This window comes from Schistocerca nitens, chromosome 8 (assembly GCF_023898315.1).
Source record: "Schistocerca nitens isolate TAMUIC-IGC-003100 chromosome 8, iqSchNite1.1, whole genome shotgun sequence".
Classification (NCBI taxonomy): domain Eukaryota; kingdom Metazoa; phylum Arthropoda; class Insecta; order Orthoptera; family Acrididae; genus Schistocerca; species Schistocerca nitens.
This window is the reverse complement of record NC_064621.1, coordinates 416,207,033-416,223,967: the sequence shown is the minus strand read 5'-3', so window position 1 is coordinate 416,223,967 and position 16,935 is coordinate 416,207,033. Positions and strand designations below refer to the sequence as shown.

Below are 16,935 nucleotides of genomic sequence, written 5' to 3'. Positions count from 1 at the left end.
TACGTGTCCAAGGAATAGAAAAACAACTGAAATCACTCAACAGAGGAAAGTCCACTGAACCTGACGGGAGGGATACCAATTCGATTCTACACAGAGTACGCGAAAGAACTTGCCCCCCTTCTAACAGCCATGTACCGCAAGTCTCTAGGGGAACGGAAGGTTCCAAATGATTGGAAAAGAGCACAGGTAGTCCCAGTCTTCAAGAAGGGTCGTCGAGCAGATGCGCAAAACTATAGACCTATATCTCTGACATCGATCTGTTGTAGAATTTTAGAACATGTTTTTTGCTCGCGTATCATGTAATTTCTGGAAACCCAGAATCTACTCTGTAGGAATCAACATGGATTTCGGAAACAACGATCGGGTGAGACCCAAATCGCTTTATTTGTTCATGGACCCAGAAAATATTAGATACAGGCTACCAGATAGATGCCATTTTCCTTGACTTCCGGAAGGCGTTCGATACAGTTCCGCACTGTCGCCTGATAAACAAAGTAAGAGCCTACGGAATATCAGACCAGCTGCGTGGCTGGGTTGAAGAGTTTTTAGCAAACAGAACACAGCATGTTGTTCTCAATGGAGAGACATCTACAGACGTTAAAATAACCTCTGGCGTGCCACAGGGGAGTGTTATGGAGCCATTGCTTTTCACAATATATATATATATATATATATATATATATATATATATATATATATATATATATATGACCTAGTAGATAGTGTCGGAAGTTCCATGCGGCTTTTCGCAATGCTGTAGTATGCACAGAAGTTGCAGCATTAGAAAATTGCAGTGAAATGCAGGAAGATCTGCAGCGGATAGGCACTTAGTGCAGGGAGTGGCAACTGACCCTTAACATAGACAAATGTAATGTATTGCGAATATATAGAAAGAAGGATCTTTTATTGTATGATTATATGAGAGCGGAACAAACACTGGTAGCAGTTACTACTGTAAAATATCTGGGAGTATGCGTGCGGAACGATTTGAAGTGGAATGATCATATAAAATTAATTGTTGCCACGCACTAAAATTTATAGTTGATTCTCCCCCCCCCCACCAGTCCAGTTAAACTCATTCGAAAGCCATCTTGTGGCTGAATTTTGAAGCGCCTGAGTCACAGTCGTCTGCAGGAAGTTATCCAAGTGGAGGTAAGATTCCAAAATTCTATTTTTAGGGTTCCTTAATTCAGTCGGCAAAAAAGGAACCATTACACGATCACTCTGTTGCCCGTCTGTCTTTCTGTCTGCCCGACTTTAAAAACCCTCTCTCTTAGGAATGGGTAGACACTCTAGTCCCTCGGCGTCGAAACTTTCCACAAAGTTTTGGTATTTTTCGACTTTGTGCCTTTCTGGTGGAATCGCTGGTTGTGAAGAATCTCTTAGCTAGAGAGGCTTTTGGTACGAATGTGGTCCGCGAGGCGGCATGTGACGGACAGTGGCGGGAGGCTTTGACTTAGCAACGGCACGAGGAAGGTGGCGAGTAGGACCCTGTGCTGGGAGCAGCCCATGTATCTACCGGAAAACGACTTGGTCCCACCTGGATATATGCCCCACCCCCCCTCCAAATTCTATAAGTCCCTCCAGATCCTTGAGCGTCATGCACTCCGTCTCGCCTTCCGTATATGCCTCCCGTCCCCCACGCGGATCCTCTATGACCTCATTCCTTTCCCCCATCTGCTACTATTCCTCAAACATCTCCGCATACTCTACCCCTCCCTCTGCTTTGATCCCCTGGTTGCTCCCTCCTCTCCCGTCCCCACCCCCTGCCACGCCTTCACTGTTGTGTCCCCCCTCCCTCCATCTCTACACCCTTCATTTCCTTTCCCAAGGTGGCTTCCATCAACTCCCCCTCCCGGATAATGCCCTCTTTCCCTCCATTTATCCCTCCTATCAACTCTGATCCTCACCCCCCCTCCTTTCCTCCGTCTTTTCCCTGGGCTCCCTCTTCCACCCCTTCCATCCTATTTTCTCCCCGCCCACCCTCTCCCTACCTCCCTTCTCCCCCCCCCCCCGACTCCTTTTGTATTCCCCTCCTCTGCCTTCCCCACTCCCTGTCACGCCTGCCCAGCACCCCCCCTCTTATGGGTCATCGTCCTCCATCGGCTCATTTCCCCCCCTTCGTTTTTCCTCTTCTGCCCCCCCCCCCCCCGCCTTTTATTTTACCCATCTTCTGTCCAGGTTCCCCCCACCAGCCCTCGGTTGTGGTATGTTATATTTGCCAACATTTTAGTGCAGTGTCCAAGTGAATGTTCAGTGTTGTTCGTCTTTTTAAAGTATTGCGAACAGAAATCATGCTGTCACTGGGTATGAATTTTATGTCTCTTGCAAACAGAAACCAGACTGTCACTGTGTTTTTTTTAATTGTCTGTCTATTATTTTACCAGTCTGCTTCATATGTATTTTATTAGCATCATCATCCCTTTGTTTCTGTGTTTTAAGATCCACGATTTTTTCCGCCATGCTAACATTTAAGTCTCCAATTTTATTGCCTGTTTTTATTATTTATTATCATCCTCTTTTTAAAACAAATTCTGTAGGCTGAAGAGCAGCATACTAAGCTGCTGCCAGCCCGACCACTTCGGGGGGGAATCGAAACTCAATAAAGGAAAAAAAACCACACCATATGTCTGTTGGTGCAGCCGACAAAGACGGCAAAAGCCCAATTAAAGGGCGTCAATGCAAACTTAGTCACAATGACATAATTCATATCACCAATCTATTTATCTCCACCCCCTTTCACTCTTCCCTCCTCTAGCCCCCTCTCGTTTTTCCTTGTCCTATCATTTCGATTCCCTTCAAGCAAATGCTCAGCAATGAGCTCCCAAAAATGAACTCGCCTCACATTCACCTGCTCATTGAGAAGGCACATGCTAGCTGATCTATGATGACAAAAGATCTCCATATCCTCTAGCAAATCAAGATAATTTCCCTTTTTTGCTCTATGTAATAACCTCAAATGTGTCTCAATCCGAGGAAGTTCATGTCCACTATTTATAATGTGGGCTGCAAAATTCGACCTATCAGCCGCATCCTTTCTGTCAACGGCGACATGTTGAGCAAATCTAGTTTCAATTTTACAGCTTAGACGAAGTATTTTGTAAACCCCCGACTGATGTAAAACTTTTACTTTATACGCCATGATCTAAAATTTGTCCCAAAGTATTCTTGGTTGAAAAACCTATCTTAATCTTGAGTTTCCTAAAAATAGCTGCAACTTTAAGACTAACTGCCCCATAGTATGGTACAGAAATATATTTCATTGCTTCATTTTTCCCTACAACTACTTCATTTGCTCCCATGTCTTTATATTTATTGGCAAATTTTTCATAAATTTTTTGAACAAAGGGTAGCGGATAGTCATTAGATTTAGTTTTGGAAAAAATAATATCTAACTCAGTTTTACGATCCTCTTCAGAAAGTGGGGTACAGAAAACATGATTAAATGCAAATCTGAAAAATGCTGATTAGGGTGGGCTGAATGATAATTTATGATACAGTCAGTATATGTCTTTTTTCGAAATATGCCAAAATGAAGCCCTCCATCACTATTCCTTATGTATAGATCCAAAAAACTAATAACCTCATTCGTTTTTTTTTTTTTTTGCGCTAGAGGATATGGAGGTCTTTTGTCATCATAGTTCAGCTAGCGTGTGTCTTCTCAATGAGCAGGTGAATGTGAGGCGAGTTCATTTTTGGGAGCTCTTCGCCGAGCATTTGCTTGATAGGAATGAAAATGACAGGACAAGGGAAAACGAAAGGGGGGCAGAGATAAGTAGATTGGTGAAATGAATTAGGTCATTGTGACTAAGTTTGCATTGACGCCCATTAATTGGGCTTTCGCCGTCTTTGTCAGTTGCACCAACAGACATATGGTGTGGATTTACATCTCATGATATACGAGCACACCGTAAGAGCCCCTACGAGTTCTCAATTCATCCTATCGAGCCTGTGGTAATAGACCTATGTATTAAGTGTGCTAGCACTTTATTTCTGCATTTGGTCTTGTTTCTTTAATACGTTTGTTTCGTTCATGTCCATAATTTTCTTTGCATTCAGCAATGTGGCGCCATCTGCCGAAAAAAATCCGCTCTTCCTGAATGTCATTAACTGTACGCTAGATGGATGCCCACACCGATTTACGTTTTGGCATTATGATTAACTTTTGCTCTTCGATAATATGATAAATAATTTTAAATTTTTTAAAAAGCTTTTTAAAATTTGTTCTATGGTGTGCTTCTCACCTATGTTTGTTCCTTTTTTTCTAATTTCTAAATCGCTTTTTGGTGTATATAACTGTACTATGTGGTTGACAAAATCTTTGTCAATATATCCATTTGTGTAAATATTTCAGTATTTTATCGTTATATTTTACCTCATTTTGTATGTCATTTCTTCTTCTCATTTTTATTTTAGCTGTATCTTTTCACGTAGAGGGTGGGTTTGATTTGCAGCGCCCCCTTATGGTTTCTCGTTGTCATAATCAATTCTCGATGTATCACATTATGTTTGACCTCTGCTTAAGGCAGTGTTACTACTCATGGCACATATTCGTTGAAAGGTAATGTGTATGTGCATTTTAAATGGTTTAATGCGTCTATATACATTTAATAGGTTTTACGCTGCTATATGTACATTTATTCATTTGGTCGCTGTTATTAATTACTTTTATTTTTATTCTTGTATCTGTAGCACTGATTATGGCTGTTAATCAGTTGAAATCGATTTGCAAAATTAAATAAAGAAAACATGATTTTGCGACTGGTTGCTGCTTATTTGGTAATTTAAAATAAAGTAATATTCAATATTTAAGAGTAAACAAGTCACTCTAACCTTAAAATGTCTTTGCAACGACACTGAAGGACAGAGTGAGCTAATAAATGACATAGATATCGACAAGTGGAGGACAAGATTACTTTCCGGTCCCCTAATATTTTAGTGCACAAAATGTAACTTCAAAATTTCTTATAGAGTGACTTTAATATTTACAGTACTTGTGACTTCTTATTTAACTGATGATGTGTGCAAGACTGAGAATATTAGCGCTCAAACGAATATTTAGACCATCTTAACTAGCATCTAACACATCACACAACAACTTTGAATCTGTGCTTTTGAGGATGTAATATAGCAGCACAGAAAACAGTTCAAGTGGAAAGTGGCTGGAGGTTTTAAGGACACAAATCCTTGACAAACTTTAAATACATTTATTAACAATAACTCAACAAGTTAGAGAATATGAATAACGTCAAGCACAAGTAACGCAGCCAGCACTCAAGTATGCAAGAATTAACGTCTAGTGCACTATAACAAACAGTAAAATCTTCTGCCTCTCATTATACCTTTAGCCTTACAATCATGCTGGCCTAAGACAATATTCAAGTATGCCATAAATAATTACGCAAACTATAAAGGACTGACAAGAAGTATAATAATGAAATACTGACTCTGGCACAAACTCCAAAACATGACCCAGCAGACAACACACCCAAGCCCCAAACCAACGATAATACAATCAGTTAACAAGCGGAATAGTATATATACTGCTTGACAACAGCTACAGAACAGACACATTCTGGCACAGGAATAATCACAGGCAATGATGGACGATATGAAACACAGTACATATGCAACGGAAGTGGAATGGTATCTTAATAACGAGAAGTGATACAGATTTCATCACATAGGAAAGCAGGAGAACATACGCAAATGACGTTCAGTTTTACGCTGATCAGACTCCCAACGTAAAGGTCGACGTCCGACTCTCAGTAAGGAATATGCCCGCCACTAATGCACATTTTGCACTTGTTATTCATACTGCCTATCAAACTGTAGAGGACTCCTTGCAGAACATTGTCCTTCTCCTCTCTCAGGACGGTTTTCAGGTCTTACAGGTTGAGGGAGGGGGTGTTCGTTGAGAAACAAATCTACAAAGAGAATCCCAGGTTCGGGGAGTATGCAGGCCATTCTATATGTTCAATAACTTCACTTTCCAGTACGTCCAACACCTCAGCGGTCCTATGTGGGCGGGCATTATCGACCATAAACAGAAAGTTAGGACTTACTGCACCCATAAATAGATGTGCATGAATCAGAATAATCCCCCTCCAGTACTGTAGTGCTGTAACAGTGCCTCACGCAAAAATATACAGCGGTTTTCGGCCGCTGAGCATATTTCCTGTCCACAACGAAACATCTGGGCCGTACCGCTGACATTCATGAACTTTCTGTAATGTGTAATCCCTCTCTCTCCACAACTGCCAGAATTACTTACTGCAGTGAAGCGGGGTTCATCGGACAACGTCACTCAGGACCACTGATGCTGATCCAAACCAACATGTTCCCTATCCCAACGAACTCTTTCACGAAGATGCTGTGGTTGAAGTGGGATGCATTTAACGAGCGTAAAAACCAGCCTGATTTAATCGCTGTGAAGTGATTCTGCCAGAGATGTGTATTGGTAGCTGTTGCAAAATCTGCAGTGATCAGCCTGGGAGTGAGATGTCTGTTTCTTTTCGTCACCAGGGCTACGTATCGATCCTCCTGCGGAGAGTAGTGGGACAAGGGGGGTGCAGTCCACATTCCATTGTTGCCAAATTTATTCAAGGTGGTGGCGATGAGTCATCCAAGATGGCGGCATGTAAGCTTGGCAAGAGTGCATGACGTCATCCAAGATGGCTGATTTTGGCGGGAAAATAGGCCAATTGAACTACGTCCACTGACCGAACCCCCAGAAAACTGGCGGGAAATTTGAATTTTGGCGGGAAAATAGGCCAATTGTGCTATGTCCACTAACCCAACACTCCAGAAAAAATTGGCGCCAAATTCAAATTCCAACATGATAATGGCTGCAAAACCATACTTGTCTTTATTATAATTCATTATCATTTATTATCATTCGTTATCATTTACTATTATTTATTATTATTGGCCTACCTCCACCAGAAAATTGCGCCAAATTCAAATTCCAACACGATAATTCTCGAAAACTGTACTTCTATTTACTATTATTATCATTTATTATTTATTCAAGATGTCCAATTTCGGCGGAAAGAAAGCCATTTGCGTTACATCCATAACAAAAATCTGTCACAATTTCAAATTCCAACACCATAATCGATCACACATAGGAAATTATCCACATCCTACGAACTTGACTGTCACTTATGTTTTTTCACTGCTAACCTATCAAAATCGCGTCAAATAATAAACTGCACTTTTACTAACTTAATTCACATCCTGTTATTTTGCAGGGAAAAACGACTGAAGTCTTTATTTCAAGCAGTACCATCATCACTTGTTCTCCAACAGACTCAGTACACATCTTTGAGATCGCACCAGCATGCATGAGGTGTAGGCCCCAACTGAATTAGTTCAAATCGTCGCCGCCCCTGGCCCCGCCACCGACCCATGAGAGAGCGACCGCCTCGCCCCACCTCACAGCTGTTGGCAGCAGTCCGCGAGCTCCAGCGGCTGCTCGGACCGTGTGGGTCCAGAGGCGTAAACATGTTTTGCTCTTTCAAACCTATCGATTGTGATGTCACAATGGTAGGTTGTCCATACACCATGTGTATTCGTCCCTCCCACACGTTTCGCACCAAAATTGTTCGCCAAGAGTGGAATCTTCCCCAATGTCACACAACAGTCGGTCCATTGGTCCAGGACACTTATGGTGCCAGAATTGCTTTCCTGAACAGTTTCGAACCTGCCGATGCCGACGGCACACAACGGTCTGTCAGTTCGCGATCCACCAAGTGTCTTTGTGAGACCAAGAATGCACTACCACACTTTTTGCGCCAAAGTTGTTTGCTTGAGACTGGAAACATCCATGACATCACAACAGTATGTGTGTCGCCACGAGGCCCATCACTAAGTTAATTGATCACGTGACTCTCATTATTCGATCCACATGACCCCACTGCCTACTCCAAAATGATCCCTAAAAACACACGCATGTATAGATAGGCCATACCTCCCCAATTTAATCTAACACCAAGTTCGCAACTCAAATCCCTATCTACAGAATATAAGAACTCACCAAAATTCTATATCATCCCACAAATACTTAACCTTCTCTTTATTCATACAAAATTCTCTCTTTACCAAGAAAAATTTCCTTCAGCCCTTACTAGCACCATTCTTATTATCATCAACCTCCAATTACACGTATATAACATACTTTTAATAATAAATCATTCATGCTAACACAATACACCCTATTACACACACACACACACACACACACACACACACACACACACACATTATCATCTCGAATCCTGAATTCATTGTCATCCAGTCTCTATTCTAAATAATATCAATTATTTGTCTATAATTTTATAAATTATATAATGCTCAGCTCTCCACCAAGTCCTGGAAGGATCTAACTAGTTCAGCTTTCAGCTACTAGGGGTGCTACTGAACTCAATTACCACCCCGACAAAATTCTCAACACCCATTGGTTCATCCTAAGATCACGTGATACTATGTCATCAGATTTATATAAGGAGTCACCCCCTGGTCATCTTTCTCACTCATCCGTTGTCCGCCGGACTGTTCGTTTGCTTTTCGTTGCTTTTTCGTTGTTCTCTGCAAAGATGAAGAGAGTTAACACCAGCAGCAGCAGCAGGCTCTCAACACCCAAGAGGCGTAGAGTCCAGGATACGCCATTACCCAGTAAGTAAATAATTTCTATTTTTCATTATCCATTTTCCTGTATATCTTATATATTCCACTTATTAATTATATATATTTCATTGTTATAGTGGACCTCGCGGACTTGATCAACTGCGAGGAGCGGACTGGGGTCCAACAGGTTCCTGTTCTCGAGACACAGCCAGAATTGCCTTGTGAGTATAATTTTAATATCTAATCTGTTCCTCATTTATATTAACCATTTAAAAATTTGTTTTCTTATTTCGTATCTCTTATTACTTTTTTTCTTTGTTTCTAGATCACTTAAGGCAATTCCAACTCGAGTTGGAAGCAGGCTGTCCCACGTAGTCCCCTACACAATTGGATTCAGCGCCCAGCTCTATATGCCCCAGAACACCGCCACACACGTGAGTATACCGAATAATAAATCGTCTTTCACTCTAGCTAGGGTGACCAGACGTCCGAATTAATCCGGACATGTCCTCCTTTTTAGCTCTTTGTCCGGGGACCGGGCGGATTTTTACAGTGTCCAGCTTTTTCGCAAAGTTCGTGTAATACAGTTAAATTTACAATTCGTCCCGTTCTATTGCTCTTTTCTTAAATACTTTAACAATTGGCACAGCCTTCGTGATAAACACGCACGACCTATAAGCGAATGCAAATATCGATTATTTAAAATTTTCGTTCGTATCTTCGCTTTCGACGCTTTGTACTGGCTAGGCTGCCTGTAGTGCACTTGCTATTAGTGAGTGTAATTTTTAACCGAGTGAGTTACGTAAAATATTTGGCTATGCGTAAACGAAAGTGTACATTTTATGATGTCCTTTCCTGCAAATATCCGGCTTTCAAGAAAGGGAGAAATGAATTTGAAGTGGAATGTAAGATATGTGGAGCTGGAACGTACGTCTCTGTGGCCAATAAAGGTAAAAAATAACTCGACAGATTAACTGTCATGGTTTTATTTCATTGTTTCACAGTCATTCAATTTATTTGTATTCGGAAGGTTAAAGCGCAGTTTACATGTCGTCAGCTGTTGCTTGAATTTATGTTTAGCGGTGCATCGAATGAAGGGAGGTCAATGGTCTTACGTTTTTCGCTTTGTAAACAATTCCGTGTTGTTGTCATATCAAAACAATTGACGCCACACTGTCACCACAATCAATGTTTTTATTTGTATTTATATTGCTCAGTTAACCACCAACTGACAATCAGTAACAAGTGACAACTAGTTTTAATTCCCGGCAGAAACACGCAATCTTATTGGCTGTCTGAACGCTATAATACGAAATGCATGTTGCTTTGTTACTGAAATGTTAAATTTCTTGCACAGGTGACCAAGATCTTGAACATCATATTGGCACTCGGAAGCATAAAAAAACCTTCAGGCTTTCAGTTCAATGTCTAGGATAGAGACATTATTTCAGCAACAACCATCTACTTCTGCTATAAGCCAGAGTTGTTGCTGGAGAAGGAGCATTAGCATTCCATAATGTTATGCATCATTTTACCTACAGATCAATGGATTGTACGCCAAAATTAAATGAAGCAATTTATTTTGACTCTGATGTTGCTAAAAAGATTTTCTCAGCCAGGACAAAACTGAAAGTATTGTAAATAATGTGATTGCTCCGCGTGCCTTCACTGTAACACTGGAAGACTTGAGTGGTATATCATGTTTTGGCGTTTCTACTGATGGAAGTAACCATGGCAATATAAAAATGTTTTCGATTGTTAGACGATATTTTGACTACAAACGGGGTGGTTTAAAAATAAAAGTAATCAAAATCTACTCCAAATGAAACATCTGAAACAGTTGCAGAGTACATTACAGAAACTTTACAGCATTTGGGTGTTGTTAATGTGTGTCATTTACTGGTGATAATTCAAACACAAACTTTGGTGGTATTAACTGCAAGGAAAGCAATAATATATTTAGCAGATGAAAGACATCTCTGAAAAATGAGTATTTAATTGGAGTAGGATGTCCAGCTCACGTTTTACACAATACAATTCAGCATGTAGCTGATTGTCTTTCTATTGATTTAGTGTATTACTTGTAAAAATACATAATTATTTTTCTATTTACACAGTTAGAAAAGAACAGTTGCGATCTTTCTGTGAATTCGGTGAAGTTAATTACAATCAAATCCTGTCTCATGTGAATACTAGGTTGCTGTTTCTTTTTCCAGCCATTTAAAGGGTACAGGAAATGTATGCTGCTCTTAAAGCTTACTTTCTCTCTGAAAGCAGACCACCAAAGATTTTGTTTCAATTTTTTGAGAATAGATTGAGTGAAGCTCACTTGTGGTATTTGTATTCATTTATGTCTTTGTTCAGTACAAGTATTCTGGAATTAGGAATGTAGGATAACTCTGTGGTTGATGTCATTGAAATTTTAGTCAGTATGTAAGGTGCTTGAAGATCGATTAAGTGAAAAATTCATTTGCCTTAAGGTCAAGCAGATCCTGAAAATTGCAACAGAGGTAGGCTTCGAGAAAGAAGTCAGAATTTTTCTGGAGGGAGCTAGGGAGCTACTTTACTTTATCAATCATGCCATGAATATTTGAAATGGTGGCTTTGTATGTTTGAGGACTTCTCATGTTTTAGATGGATGTCACTTAAAAATGATTTTTGCTACAGTGATGTTGCGAATATCCTTGTGTATATGCAGGAGAAACGTAAAGCCTTTGAAATTGAAGATGCGGGTCGACAGAAGCGTCCGATCCCACGCGTCGGCTTTGACCCGTGACGTAAGGGTGTTGTCGTGTGTGACGTCATGACGGCGCGGAGTTTGGTTTGAGTGTGGCTGTCTCCAGTTCTGTTTTATCTTATTTTATTTACTTTTCTGATCTGTTCGTTCTATCTCGTGAGATTTTTTTTTTTTTTTTTAATTTAAAAACACTTATTACTTATTTCAATTATCTGTTTCCTCCAATTTCTGTTTTAGTTTATTATATTTATCTTTCTGATCTGTTCGTTGTATCCCGTGAGGTTTTTTTTTAAGACAAAAAACACTAATCAGCTACTGAAGCATCTTTATCTTCTATGGGTTGCAGGGGTTACGACCCCTGGGGAGGTGCGTGGGTATTCATGCATGGCTGTCTTCACTTACACGTTGTAGCTACGCAAGGCGTCTAAATTTGTTTATATTTAGTTTGCCCCCACCCAAAACACCCCATTTCCCGCACTTGTCCCGTTAGTGTCATTAGGCTTCTTGTGGAAAGTGTGTGCGTGTGTTTGTTTTTGTTTCCGCCATATTTGTGACATCATGGGTCAAAGCAGACGGGCGGGATCGGACGCTTCCGTATTTCCGAAGATGCAAAATGTTGTGATTAGTTCTGCAATTTCAGGCAATTTCTAAAAAGGAATAATGATGATCCAGAATTTAGTACTTTATCTTGTAGTAAAAAATGGGCAAAGTTTTTTTGTAACAGTAAGTCAGTTGATTGTCACTCAGAGTTGCTAAATTTTCTGAATACTTTTTTCAGTATTTCAGGATATAATGCAAATGCCGAAAGAATATTTTCTGTAATTACCACACAGTGGACTGATGAGAGGAATAGATTAAACTTTGAATCAGAGAAAGGTCTGTTGATGGTCCAATTTAATTTAAAAGAATTTTCATGTGTGTCATTTTACAATTATCTGTTAAGTAAGCCTAAACTTCTGCAAAAAATTGGTTCCCCCGAGTAGGATTGGATGTATGTTATGTCTATAAATAATAAACTCATTTATTAAAAGTGAACGTATATTTGATGGGAATACTGCAGATGAGGATACCACCCGTCAGCTTTGGACAAGTCACATGAAAGTAGCCAATCAGGAATGGCGTTTAGGCAGCCGTCTTTATTAAATCTTAAACAGTTGATACCACACTGTCACCACAATCAATGTTTTTAATTTAAAATAATAAAAATATTGCTCTGGGAATCACCAACTGACTATCAGTAACAATTAAGTAGCCTACTAGTTTAACCTGTAATTCCCGGCAGTCACGTGACTTGTCCAAAGCTGACAGGTGGTAGCCTCATCTGCAGTTGCTCCATTTGATGTGTCCTCTTTTTTCTTCCTTTGTCCTTCTTTTCAAAGCTTTTTGTCCTCCTTTTTAAACAATTGCATCTGGTCACCCTAACTCGAGCTAACCTTTCAAAATAACTAAAATTATGTTTCACTCTGTTACAGGAAACACTATTGAAGATCTTATGGCTGTCGATAGACAGATCGAGGCCATTCAGCAACAGATATGTCATCAGCCTACTTGTAAGTTTTAAAAAAATTACATATCTCTAATAATATTAATATACTTATGTCTTTTTCTCAAACAATTCCATTTATAAAATATCTCCTTCGTTCTAGGTGATTATAAGCACTTACTGGACGATGGATTGAGGGTCCCATAGACTGGATGAATTGTTCACATCTTGGAGTCAGAGCCAAAAAAGTAATTACTCACCCATGGCGGCGGCTAAACCGTCCGGTGAAGATGCCATTGGTCACCCCGCAGAGAGCTGCCGCTGCCAAGGTCACACAGCCTGGCTGTTTGCACTCCGGCTCTCCCCGGCCGCCACGTGCACCTGGCGCCGCATGGGAATCTGTCGCCTCCGCCGAGGTCACCAAGCCAGCCTCCGGATGCTCGCACTGGGGCACGCCTGCAGTACTCGGAGATTGCGGATGCCTTTGAGGAGCAAATCTCGATCACTAGGATCAGAACCTGAAAGGGGGGTACCACGATCCTGTTGGATTTCTAAACTCGTGCCTCCCTGTCCTGGAGGCGGAGCTCCTCGAGGTAGTCGATAATCCATGTTATCATGCCATTAAATGCAGTGCAGTTCTCTGCATTGAGTTATCGCATCCCACCAAAGTTGAGTCTGGTAATGGAGAGACTAGCATCCATAACCTTTGGGGGGATAATGGCGTGATAACGCGGAGCACATCAATCGCCGAGTGGTTTTGTAAATCCACCTTGAGTGTCATATTGGGCCGGTTTTCCAAGATGGAAATAAGTGGCTCAGCTAAGGCACTCAGCAGAATTCTACACCTGGACATCCATATAAATGTCCACGATCCATTAAACGGAGGGTCTAGCAATATCAAGTTTCCTTAAGATATAGCTAATAAGCATGCATGCATTAATGTCGAAAATAGAAAAGATCAGGCTTGTTTTGCATGGTCAATCCTGGCTTGCGAGAGAAAGTACGATAGAAGAAATCATCCTGAGCGTCCCAGTACATACAATGGAGGTGATAATATACATTCATGTTATAACTTTGATGGTATTGAGTTCCCCGTCAAAATCCAGGACACAACTAAATTAGAGGCCAAGAATATCAGAATATCAGTACATGTTTATGGCCTGTAGAAGAAAAACAAAACTTAGCCAGATGAGCAAAACGAGCATATTGTAGTCGGTCCTCTCCATTTCTCAAAATTTGCCGGTATGAGAGAGCTGCATGTAAATATGCTTCCCTTTTCTGAAGGTGACAATTATCACTATGTGTGGATCAAGGACATTTCCCAACTCCTTTATTCCCAGTTAAGTGACAAATGAAAAAAGAATATTTGTTTAAGGTGCCTCAGTTATTTCTCCTCTGAACAGTTATTAGCTATACATCTAGTAGACTGTACCTCCAAGGATGCAGTACATGTTATCATTGCCACTGAGGAAAACAAATTCATAAAGTTTAAAAATGCTTACCACCGGGAGCGGCGTCCGTTTGTAGTCTACGCCAACTTCGAACGCCTCCTCGCTCCTGTGACCCACTGTGAAGCTGACCATACAATCTCACACATCACCTTTACAGAGAAACACGTACCATATGCGGCAGCGTACCAAATTGTATCGTCGTATGACTCCAACCTTAACTGATACAAATCTTACGCAGGGATAATCCTGCGGTTTGGTTGCTCTCTGAGCTTGAAAAATTTTCACGGGAGATTGATAAGCTTTACAGCGGGAACGTCCCCATTACCAAATCGATGGAGAATGAAGATCTGTATAATAATGCCACTGTTTGTCATATTTGTGAGCTACCTTTAGACAGAAAAGCGGAAACTCCTCGTAGGGACCACTGTCACCTTACAGGGAAATTCTGTGGCGCAGCTCACAACACATGCAATTTGAAGTACCAGTTACCTAGACACATACCCGTTTTATTCCACAATTTAAGTGGGTATGACGCTCACTTTCTAGTTGAGCATTAGCCGATTTTGGTTTGGAGAAAGATCAGGTCAGTGTCCTACCTAAGAGCATCGAGAAGTATATTTCATTCTCCAAACGAATGACGCCAAGAATTTCTCTCCACTTCCTTGATACGCTACGTTTTATGCAAGCACCACTACAGAGACTTGTTGAGACTCTACCTCTTGGGGATACGCATATCACTCGAGCAGCATTTCCTGTCAAGGAAAAGTTTCAACATGCGACTAGGAAGGTGGTTTTCCCACATGAGTATGTGGATAGTATGGCCAAAATCAACGAAACCAGGCTACCCGACATTACTGCATTCTCCAGTAACCTCATAGGCGACGCCATAACGATTGCAGAGTATGAGCATGCTGTGAATGTCTGCCAGGAATTCAATATTTCCACTTTAGGAGAGTACACACAGCTTTACATGAACATAGACGTGTGCTTGCTTGTGGACGTTTTCTAGAAGTTCCGGAGTCTATGTATGACCACATATTCTCTGGACCCAGCCTTTTATTACACAGCACATGGGTTGTCGTGCGACGCGATGCTCAAGAAAATGAAGTGCAACATCGAATTATTGACAGATCCTGGCATGCTTCTTTGAGTGAGGGATCTGTGGGGGACTTTGACAATGTGTCCATAGATGTGTGAAAGCAAATAACCCACGGATGGGTGACAGGTTGAACGCATCCCTTGATTCAAGTTATATAATGTACCTTGACGTGAATAACTTATATGGGCAATCACTGCCAATTTCCGAGTTTCGGTGGCTGTCCGGAGATGAATACAAGGGATTAGGTGGAAAAATCGTGGCGAGTATGGAAGCTGATTCTGATATAGGGTATGTTGTGGAGGCAGAACTCGCATACCCTATTAGTTTGCATGATGCGCATTCCGATTTGCCGCAGTGTCCAGAGCAACTAGTTCCACGAGGAGGTTCCACACCGAAACTGATGACTACGGTGGGGGATAAGCAGCGGTATATAATTCACTATCGTAACCTCCAGCAGTGCCTCAGGTTGGTTATGGAGCTGGTTAAAATCACCTGGGCCATCTCCTTCAAGCAGTCCTGATTGATGGGGTGGGCATTATGGCGTAAGAAAATGCATTGCCAGACCAAATTTTAAGCGGGTCACCATATTCAATAAGAACTTCGTTGCTGTGGAGATGGCGAAAACTGCAGTATAGTTTACTAAACCCATCTATGTGGTGATGTGCATACTAGTCCTGTCCAAACTTCACATGTACCACTTTCATTATGAGTTCGCGAAAACTCATTTCGCAGATCCTAAGTTTCTTTATATGGATACTGATAGCTTCATCTATTGGGTGAAGAACTGCGATCCATATGAAGTAATTGGGTACCACAGTAATAAATTTGGCACATCTTCTTATGTGGCCGATAATCCTTATGGAATTGTTCCACAGAACAACAAGGTTATCGGTCTCATGAAGGACGAGTCAAATGGATCACCGATTGTGGAGTTTGTAGGTCTTCGGTCAAAAATGTATGCATATCGCACATTGAAAGGTGCAACCCAGAGGCGGGCTAAGGGTGTGCGTTGCATGGCATCGAGAGCTCTATCTATCGAAGATTATTTGCAATGCCTACGTGGGTGTGTGTATAAATATTGGATGAGAGTTTTGTAGTGTGTATCAGATTGCGTGCTTCCTTGTATGTCTGAGTGTGCAAATGTGCGCGAGCCTGTGTTAAGTGTGTGTAAATATGTATTAATTATCCTCTGAAAGAAAATCATAAAAAAAAAAAATTTTAAAATCTCGAATAAATTATTTAAAAAGTCTTTATGTATATATGTAAATATATTTTTTGACCGTTACTACTATTTAATGTACATGAGCAAAAAATAAATAAATTTGGCCAGTTCACTTGTACATTTTATAATGAAGAAGAAGAAAAAAATAAAATTTTCGCAGCCCATATTTGCTTCGATCTGAGTTGTTATATAGATTAGATTTTAGTTTGTATGTTTCACCTGCCATTAGCCATCCAGTCAGAAGTAGTTTTAAGTACGTGAGTTCCACCAATTAAATTCTATATGTTCACGTTGTCATTGTAGTGGAAAAAATGT

At 40.8% G+C, this 16,935-nt stretch overlaps 1 long non-coding RNA gene across 1 annotated transcript; it reads left to right on the top strand.

Annotated features, from left to right (window-relative positions):
• The first annotated feature begins 9,365 nt into the window (after nt 1–9,365).
• Nucleotides 9,366–16,730, top strand: LOC126199026 (uncharacterized). The gene is made up of 3 exons (XR_007540119.1): nt 9,366–9,578; nt 12,838–12,915; nt 13,012–16,730. It is a non-coding gene; the product is annotated as an uncharacterized LOC126199026 (long non-coding RNA).
• The last annotated feature ends 205 nt before the right edge of the window (nt 16,731–16,935 follow it).